This window comes from Mus musculus, chromosome 19 (genome assembly GCF_000001635.26).
Source record: "Mus musculus strain C57BL/6J chromosome 19, GRCm38.p6 C57BL/6J".
NCBI classification, from domain to species: domain Eukaryota; kingdom Metazoa; phylum Chordata; class Mammalia; order Rodentia; family Muridae; genus Mus; species Mus musculus.
The window spans coordinates 40,274,455-40,282,789 of record NC_000085.6 but is presented as its reverse complement, the minus strand read 5'-3'; the positions used below and the strand labels follow the sequence as shown (position 1 = coordinate 40,282,789).

Below are 8,335 nucleotides of genomic sequence, written 5' to 3'. Positions count from 1 at the left end.
AAAAAAGAACTTGTGTTTTCCACATCCTGAGATTTGAGACTGACATTTCTTTGCAGAGCTGGGCTTAAGCCAAGATGCTTTGGTTACCCCCACTAGCTGGCCCAGTCCTGGAACCGGAAGCAGTCACTTGCTATCTTCCACACTGTGTTACTGGATGACGATGACGCCTGAGCAGTTAAGATGAAGTTCTGGTTGAAGTCCCCCTGTTTGTTGCCTTCAAACTTCACTGTTCCACAGATGACCACAAGCACCATGGTCTAGCTTGGTGTTGCTTTATCATGGACAGGCTGGCAGTCTACCACGTTGATTTGGAACTCACTGGAAGGCAGCATCTCAAAAAACTCACTCAAGGATTCTTGTCCTGAAACAGCATTTCCATTCCATACTAAAGTGGCTGTGCCCATGTACAGGTGGGACAGCAGCCGCTTATCCATAGTCGTGTAGTAGACATTGACAAATTCCTCTGCAGCTCTGCAGGCCTGGTCCACATAGGTCTTGAAATCTACTGATGCCATCTCTGGTTCTGCTGACAAGAGGCCTCTGCCTGAGTGCCTCCTCCTTTGAGATCCAAGGACTGCTTAGCTTGGGTCAGCACCGCCAAGGCAACTCTGTCCTGGTCCCGCCCCGGTCACTGTCCATTTGAACTTGAACTCAGGAATTTGCCTGCCTTTGTAAAGCACAAACAAAAAACTTAGTGGGGTGGGATCTTGCCCTTTGATCACCACTCCCTAAATCTCTTTACCATCTTCTTTGGTATCTTTCTGACAAGATGGCTCATAGTACAGCTGCCTCTGTTCTTTTAGATCTGTGAAGTTCCTTATATCACTCATATTGCATCCTTATATTTTGCATAGTTGAGAAATTATGTATTTTTGAACTCATGTTTTCAGTGTTCTTTCTCACAGCCTTAAGGGTCTCAGTGTTTACCATTTTGCTGAGACATTAGCCATACCCTCACCTCCCAGACTTGTGCTGTCTCTGATTATCATGGACATTCCTATAGAGGACATTCCTTAGTGGAGGAACATGAAAATACATACATTATTATTCAAACAAGCCTTATGCCCATAACAAGCATCAACACACGTGGAGGCCCATGCCCTGCTGGCTCTGTTCAGGGTGTAAGGGAGCACTTTCCTTACCATGGCCAAGCCAGACTCATCCCTGACAGGTCTCCTGTGCTTTTCCTCCTATCAGCAAGTGCTTTAAAATAAAGGAAGAATCTAGGCACTAATCAGATGCCTCTGTTCCTACCCTGTATCCAAGTCATTGATGGTCTTTCACCTGAGTTACTCTGACACAATGATTCTCAACCTCCCTAACAACCGTTAATACAGTTCATGTTGTGGTGACCCCCCCAACCATAAAATTATGTTTGTTGCTACTTTATAACTTTAATTTTAATTTATTAATCACACTATAATATCTGTGTGTTTTCCAATGGTCTTAGGCAGCCTTTATGAAAGGGTCATTTGACCCTCCCCAGGGGTTGGGCCCCACGGGTTGAGAACCACTGCTTGAACAGTTCACGGGTGCCTAGCTTTGTTGTCTTGTGCGCTCATCCATCTGTTTTGCTTTTGCATTTGTATGTATGTATGTGCCAGCACAGGTGTGTATGCATACATGTGGAGGTCGAGACGATTTCAGGTGTTGTTCCACAGGAGCTTTCTGCCTTGGTCTTTGAGACAGGGTCTCTTACTCGAGTAGGCTAGACTGACCTTCGAGTGAGACAATGACCTACCTGTCTCTGTCCAGTCCTGGGATTGCAAGCATATGCGGCTGCTCCTGGCTTTTCTATGTGGATTCTGGGGACTGAATTCAGGTCTTCACGCTTGCCAGTCAGTCACTTTACTAACTGAGCTACCTGAGCCTTTCCATCTGTTTTTGATACAGTAACCAGACTGTGGAAAACATCCTGTCTTAGTAATCCTCTGTCCTCAGCCCTCAGGGCATCCTCTTTCTCCAGGGCTTTCAGAGGTGTGTCCAGCTGGGTTGCTGTCTCTCTGACTTCAGCTTCCTCTCCTTTCTCCTTTACTCAGCCTGAGCCCTCTGGCCTCCATGCTGGTTACCAGGCCCACCTTGTTCTCTCCTTTAACCTTTAACTCACTGTTTGCCTCACCTGGGATGTTCTCTCTCCAGATAGCTGGATGAATTCCCCCACCCAGCTTGCTTAGGCCTTCACTCAATTCAGTCTTCTGGAGATGGCTTTTCTCTTCACTCACAACTGACATTTGCAGCCCTGTTGCATTTAGCAAAGTCCTAGATTTCTAGATTTAGGAAGCCATGGAACTAGCACCATTGGTCTTAACATAGCTTCTCTTTTCTTTTTGTAAAGCTTTATTTATTTTTATTTTATGTGCATTGGTGGTTTGCCTGCATGTGTGCTTGTGTAAGTGCCAGAACCCCTGGAATTAGAGCTACAGGGAGTTATGAACTGCCATACGGGTGCTGGGAATTGAACCCATGTCCTCTGGAAAAACAGCCTCTTAACTGTTGAGCTATTTCTCTAGCTCCATGTCTTGTCTTGTGTTCTCTCTCTCTCTCTCTCTCCCTCTTTTACTTTCTTTCCTTTAAAAACATATTTGTAAGTAAATCCAAGATTACAGAAAAGTTGGAAGAAAACATGTCCGTATCTCCTTCGGGTGAGCTTACCACTTGTATGTAATTTTTCTCATTGCTGTCATTAGAGGCAAAAGTGGTTGGAGGAGGAAGAGTGTATTCTGATAGATCAGAGAAAGACAGCCCATCATGGTGGGGTAGGCAAGACAGCAGGAGTGTGAGAGGCTGCTCACGCTCTGTCTAGTCAGGAAGCAGAGAGAGAGAGAGAGAGAGAGAGGAAGTGGTGCTGGTGCTCACCTGACTCCTTGCTCGTCCCCCCACTCCCCGCCCCGTCCACTGAGCCCTAGACCCTAACCCATAAGATGGAGAACCCATTTGAGGTAGATCTTTACAGATACTCCCACAGGCAAATCTAGAGGTGTGTATCTTATTGATTCCAAATCCAGTGGACAGCTAAGAGTATCCCTCATGATACTGTTGTTTTATCTAATTGCCTCATTTTTTTTCTTTGTCTCTCATCCCCAACTCAACATATATAGTCACATACACATATTTTTCCTCTTAACTATTTGAGAATAAGTTATATATCTTGAATTCCTTTATTTCTAACCATGCCAGTATGTATTTCCTAAGGTTTAGGAATATTCTTTATCCTGACCACGATCCTATACCAACCAACAAATTTGATATTAATATGATACATTAGTCTACCAAATGTACCTGATTTTGTGAATTGGTTCAATAACATCCTTGATAGAAGTTTTTGCATCCAGCACAGGACTGTGCTCAGCATCAGCTATTGCATATGGGTTGTCCCTACTCTCTTTTAATCTTAGTATTTCCTCAGTCTTCTTTGCTTTATGACATTGCTGTTTTGAAGTTAAGAGTCATTCCCACTCTTGTCTTGGTTTGATACCCAGAACTCATTAAAACAAACAAACAAACAAACGCAGTGAGACTCAGTAATTAGCTAGCTGCTGACAGAGACAGAAAATAGCCCAGACAGCACCAAAATTTTCTCTTCCTCCTCTTCTTCTACCTCCTCTTTTTTAAACAAACAAACAAACAAACAAACAAACAAGCAAGCTCTTGTATATTCCAGGCAGGCCATTTTTCTGCCTCTACATCCCAGGGATTAGAATCAGAAACATCTGCCACCACGCCCTACACAGTTCTCAGGGAACTAAACAGCCAATGTTTAGCCAGGATAATGACCATCTTCATCGTCCATCTCTCATCTTAATTTTTTTTTCTGTCCTCTTTATCTTTAGAGCCCTGTCTGAGTCCTCTCTCCCTACCATCTGGGCTTCATAAGTCATCATAGCCAGTAGGTAGATGTTAAAGGTAGAGGTTTAGTGCTAGGCCTGGGGAGGAGAGTAGGTGAGCTATGGGTACATTGCTCAATAGACATAGCTGAGCCCTCCTCTTCCTTCTGGAATGTGGAAACAGACCTCAGTACCTGGAGTCAAGGTGGCTCCTTCCAGCTGGCCTCTGGCTCTAATCTCACTGAGCTGCAGTGCTGATGTGACCCAGGGAATGGCCTCAGCCACAAAAGAACCGAGTTTTGGAAGTAACAGAGTTCCAAAGCCCACAGAGTGTAGGTAGGTCACGGCAGCGAGGAAACCACCCTCTAGCAGCCCTGACCTCATGGAAACTGCCCTAGTGTCCTCTGTCCGTCCTCAAACGCTATAAATAGTCAGCCTCTGTATCAGCTGTGGCCAGAGCAGGCCTGCGGCACAGGCCAACACTGAAAGGAAATGGAGTTGGCTGGGAAAGGTTGGATTCGCAAAGAATGAATAGGTGGAATCAGAAGGGGGGTGGGGGGGGGGGAGTAAAGTCATTGCCTGTTCCCACTGCATGGCCCTTTGGCTCACTGGCACTCAAGAGACCACCTACCAAAATATCTAACCTGTTCCTTACCCACTAGTGCTGCTGTTTGAGCAAACCCTCCCCAGCCCCCTTACAGCCTTGCTCATTCTGTCTGTTACCAAGACTGGCCTATTTGGTTTTGCTCATATTTTAAGACATTAAAAAATTAATTGTAGATGTATTTTTATTGTGTGTGCACGTGTGTTCTGCTTACGCGTATGTCTGGTGTTGACAGAGGCCAGGAGAGGGCACTGGATGTCCTGAAACTGGAGTTACAGATGATGGTGAGCTGCCTTGTGGGTGCTGGGAGTTCAATCCCTCTGGAAGAGCAACAAGTGCTCTTAAGCACTGAGCCATCTCTACAGTGCCCGCTCCCCCCCCCCCGCCCCCCCCGCCCCCCTCCATGCTTTTGCTTATAGTTAAAACTTTATACATGTACACAGCGTATTTTAATTATATCAATGTTACACTCCCGCTCTAACTCCTCCCAGACACACCACACGCTACGTCCCTCTCCAAAAGCCTGATTTTTGTTTCTTTTGTTTGCCTTATTCTATCAGTGGTGTTTAAAAGTGTAGGGCTAGCCACACGAACACGGACAACCTACCAAGGGACACTTCCCTATCCCAGCAGCCTTAAAAATCCCAGTTCCTCATTTAGGGGTGTGGCTTGGTGAGCTCCTCCCCCATCAGTGCCAGCTTGATCTTGGGCCGGCTGGCCGCTGTAGGTCCATGAGTTCAACTGCCCCTGTTATGTCTCTGCCAGTGGAACAGGACAATCTGACCATTTCCCCGTCTGTGACAGGAGGGCTTGAAGGGTTTTCTGGGACCCTGGTAATTCTGCATAACCTACCCCTTCTTCTGGATTCTATAGCTCAGTTCCTCTGCCTCTCTATTCCTTGGGTTCTAACTTTGGTGACGTATATTAGCATGTGCAAAGTACCCAGCACACGCCAGCTCAAGGACACTGTTTAATAAACGAGCAACTACTTTACCTGAGTATTGAGCTGGGCATGATAGGAAGCCTTGACCGAAGCACCTTTCCTTCCTTGGAGAGGCTATCAATGGATGGCTCTGTGTGTGATACCATCTCACGTTTAGACTTCTCTAGATAAGATGTGTGTGTGTGCTCGTGCTTGTGCGTGTTTGTCTGTGGCCACAGAAATTTTTATACAAGATAGGAAAAGTTGAAAAATGCGGTTCTATTGTTAACTCTGTGTTGTATGTGTGGTTTGTGGTTTTGTTTTTGCTTTTTTTTTTTTTTTTTTTTTTTTTTTTTGCTTAAATTTTGAGACAGAGTCTTATATAGGCTAGGCTAGCCTGGAATTATGTATCCGAGGCTGGGTTTGAGCTTTCAATCCCCTCCCCCGACCAGCTGAGATTACAGTCTTGTACCACCTGTACACTATTAATGTGCAATATTGTACATTATTAATGTTACTGGACAATGTTAATGTGACCTTTACTTTAAAGTCTTTATGGTCTCTCCCGCCCTTCCATTTTTCCTTCCTGCTTTCTTTTTGGTACACGCCTTTCTCAGCCTCAGAAAACAGTACCACCTCTGCAGGGGTGAAGATAGCCAAAAGACCGGTGGGCAACACACTTAGGGCCCTGGGTGCTGACTGCTCAGTTCGTCCTCTTCTATGCCTGTGGCAGGCCTCTGACCTGCCAGTTCATAGGTTCGCACCCTCCCCTGTCCCGAAGGCACACCAGTCAGCTTCTCTGGTGTCCTTGAGGCTAGAGGTGCTACGGAGCCTGCTTTACGCAATTGAAACCTGAGAGGCACCTGATACTGTGTTGCCACTTCGATTCCCTCTTAGGAAGAACAGGAACTGCAAAAGTCTGTCTGCCAAGCTTGTCTGTAGCGGTGCTGAAGTGGAGCGTGGGACACCCGCAAAGGGACACGCAAACCTAAGAGCAGAGTTGATTTGAATGAGTTAGGATCCGTGGGCAAAGATGTGTTTGTTTTGCAAGGCTCGGAGTTTATGTTTCGGTTCTTTTCAGGGAAGAGTTGCCAGTCCCTCATGAAGCCATTTGACCAGGTCCCGGGGCAGGTACTGGCACTTGTGTCGGGCTTGGGAGACGTGGGCGCCCGACACCTAGCGCGTCTGAGTCTAGAATTTTCACAAGTTCTGTCGCTGCCCTGGTGGCTCCAGCCTCGCTTAGGTCTGAGTGGACTCTAGGTCTAGCCCCGACCACAAGCTCTTCCCACGCCTTGGCTGGAAGCACTCAGCCTGGCCGGAGGAGATCGGGCAAAAGTCGCAGGGCTCCGGAGCTAGTCCTGGTTTGGTCACAACCAGCGTGGCCTTAGCCAAGTTCCCTGGGCAAGCCCAAAACTTGTGTAGAGTAAGTGACAATAGGTACTTTGGAGCCTAGCCCAGCCCTACACACTCTCAGACTTTACAGAGATTGGGTTTCTTGGCTTAGTACCATCCCTGCATCCCCAGGCTTGGGCGTGGCCAGATCTGTAGAGGCCGGAGGAGAAAGCCTTAGTAGGCCTCGGATCGATATGCTTTGTAAAAAGTTAAGGTTGGGGAGCTATGGTGCTCTCTCCCCGACTCTGCTTCCCTAAGCACTGTGTCTTGGCCCTCCTCTTCCCCCTCATTCCATTCCTCCTGCAGTCTCCTCTCTTTTCTCAATACCCAGATGTTTGTTGAAGGGTGTTTAGGACAACAAACTCTATGGAATGCATTACAATAACAAGACAAACTGAAGTTCAGGGGTTGTTTAAGGCCATTTGACCCGAATGGGGCAGGAGTCAAGTTAGGGGTTGAGAGAACTGTTAATTGTGGATAAATTAGTAATGGCTTCAGAGCCAGCTGGCTAGCGTTGTCTGAACATGGGTCTTTGGCTCTGTGCTAGGTGCTTAAGCAGGGAAGAGGAGATCAGATAGTAAAGTCCCCATCCTAAGAAAGGCTAGCATTTGTTCTACATCCTAGGAGCTGAAGACATTTGGCTGACCCTGAAAACAACATCACACACTTTAGAAATTCTCCCTAGTGCAAAGTTATCTTTTGAACTTTCTCGTGTTTTTTTTTCCTCCCCCAGCTAGATAAAGTTTTTTTATAATCATGTATACAAATAATTTTGTTCCATTAATTTCACATATTTTAAACTCTTTGGGAGGTTTGAACCTCAGACCTCCTGCACATGGATCAGGTAACAGCACTTTAGAGCCATGGCCGCTCCTGACATTGTTTGAAAACACTTTCTCTGAGTCTTTGGGGCTCTCATTTCCATGTGACTCACTATTCTCTTCACACATGATACACTTAGCCTCCTTTTTTGCTGTTTGTTACTTATTCGAGTTTTTTTTTTTTTTTTCCATAAGTGGCTGTATACATAGGTCTTTCCTTTTTTAAAAAAGCATGCCTTTGTGATCAGTGCCCCGAGAGGGTGAAAAACACTGGTGTTCTGTAGGTCTTGTTCTGGAAGCCTAAACCACTGAGGACATTTAATAACAAAGCAAACAGGGACAGCCCTCACAGATATCCCATAGTGCACCCACTCCCCGAATCGACATACAAACAGAGCTGTGTGCTGTAAAAACATACTGACACCTACTATGCAACAGGTTCATGCTAGCAGGAAAGCAGGGGGGGGGGTGACTAAGAGGCAGGCCTTGCCCTCGGGGAACACAGGAGCTGTGGTTTTCCAACTTTCTCTCAGTAGGACACAAAATAGCCGAGATTTGCTGATGCCATCAAATTCTGCAGAGATATAAAGCACTCGTGTCCTTCCTTTTTTTTTTTTTTATAGATTTATTTTATTTGTATGAGTACACTGTAGCTGTCTTCAGACACACCAGAAGAGGGCATCAGATCCCATTACAGATGGTTGTAAGCCACCATGTGGTTGCTGGGAATTGAACTCAGGACCTTTGGAAGAGCAGTCAGTGCTCTTAACCA

General features: G+C 46.1%; 1 pseudogene; it reads right to left on the bottom strand.

Moving 5' to 3' along the window:
• Gm5693 lies at window positions 1–1,839 on the bottom strand (annotated as a pseudogene).
• Between the last annotated feature and the right edge of the window lie 6,496 nt (window positions 1,840–8,335).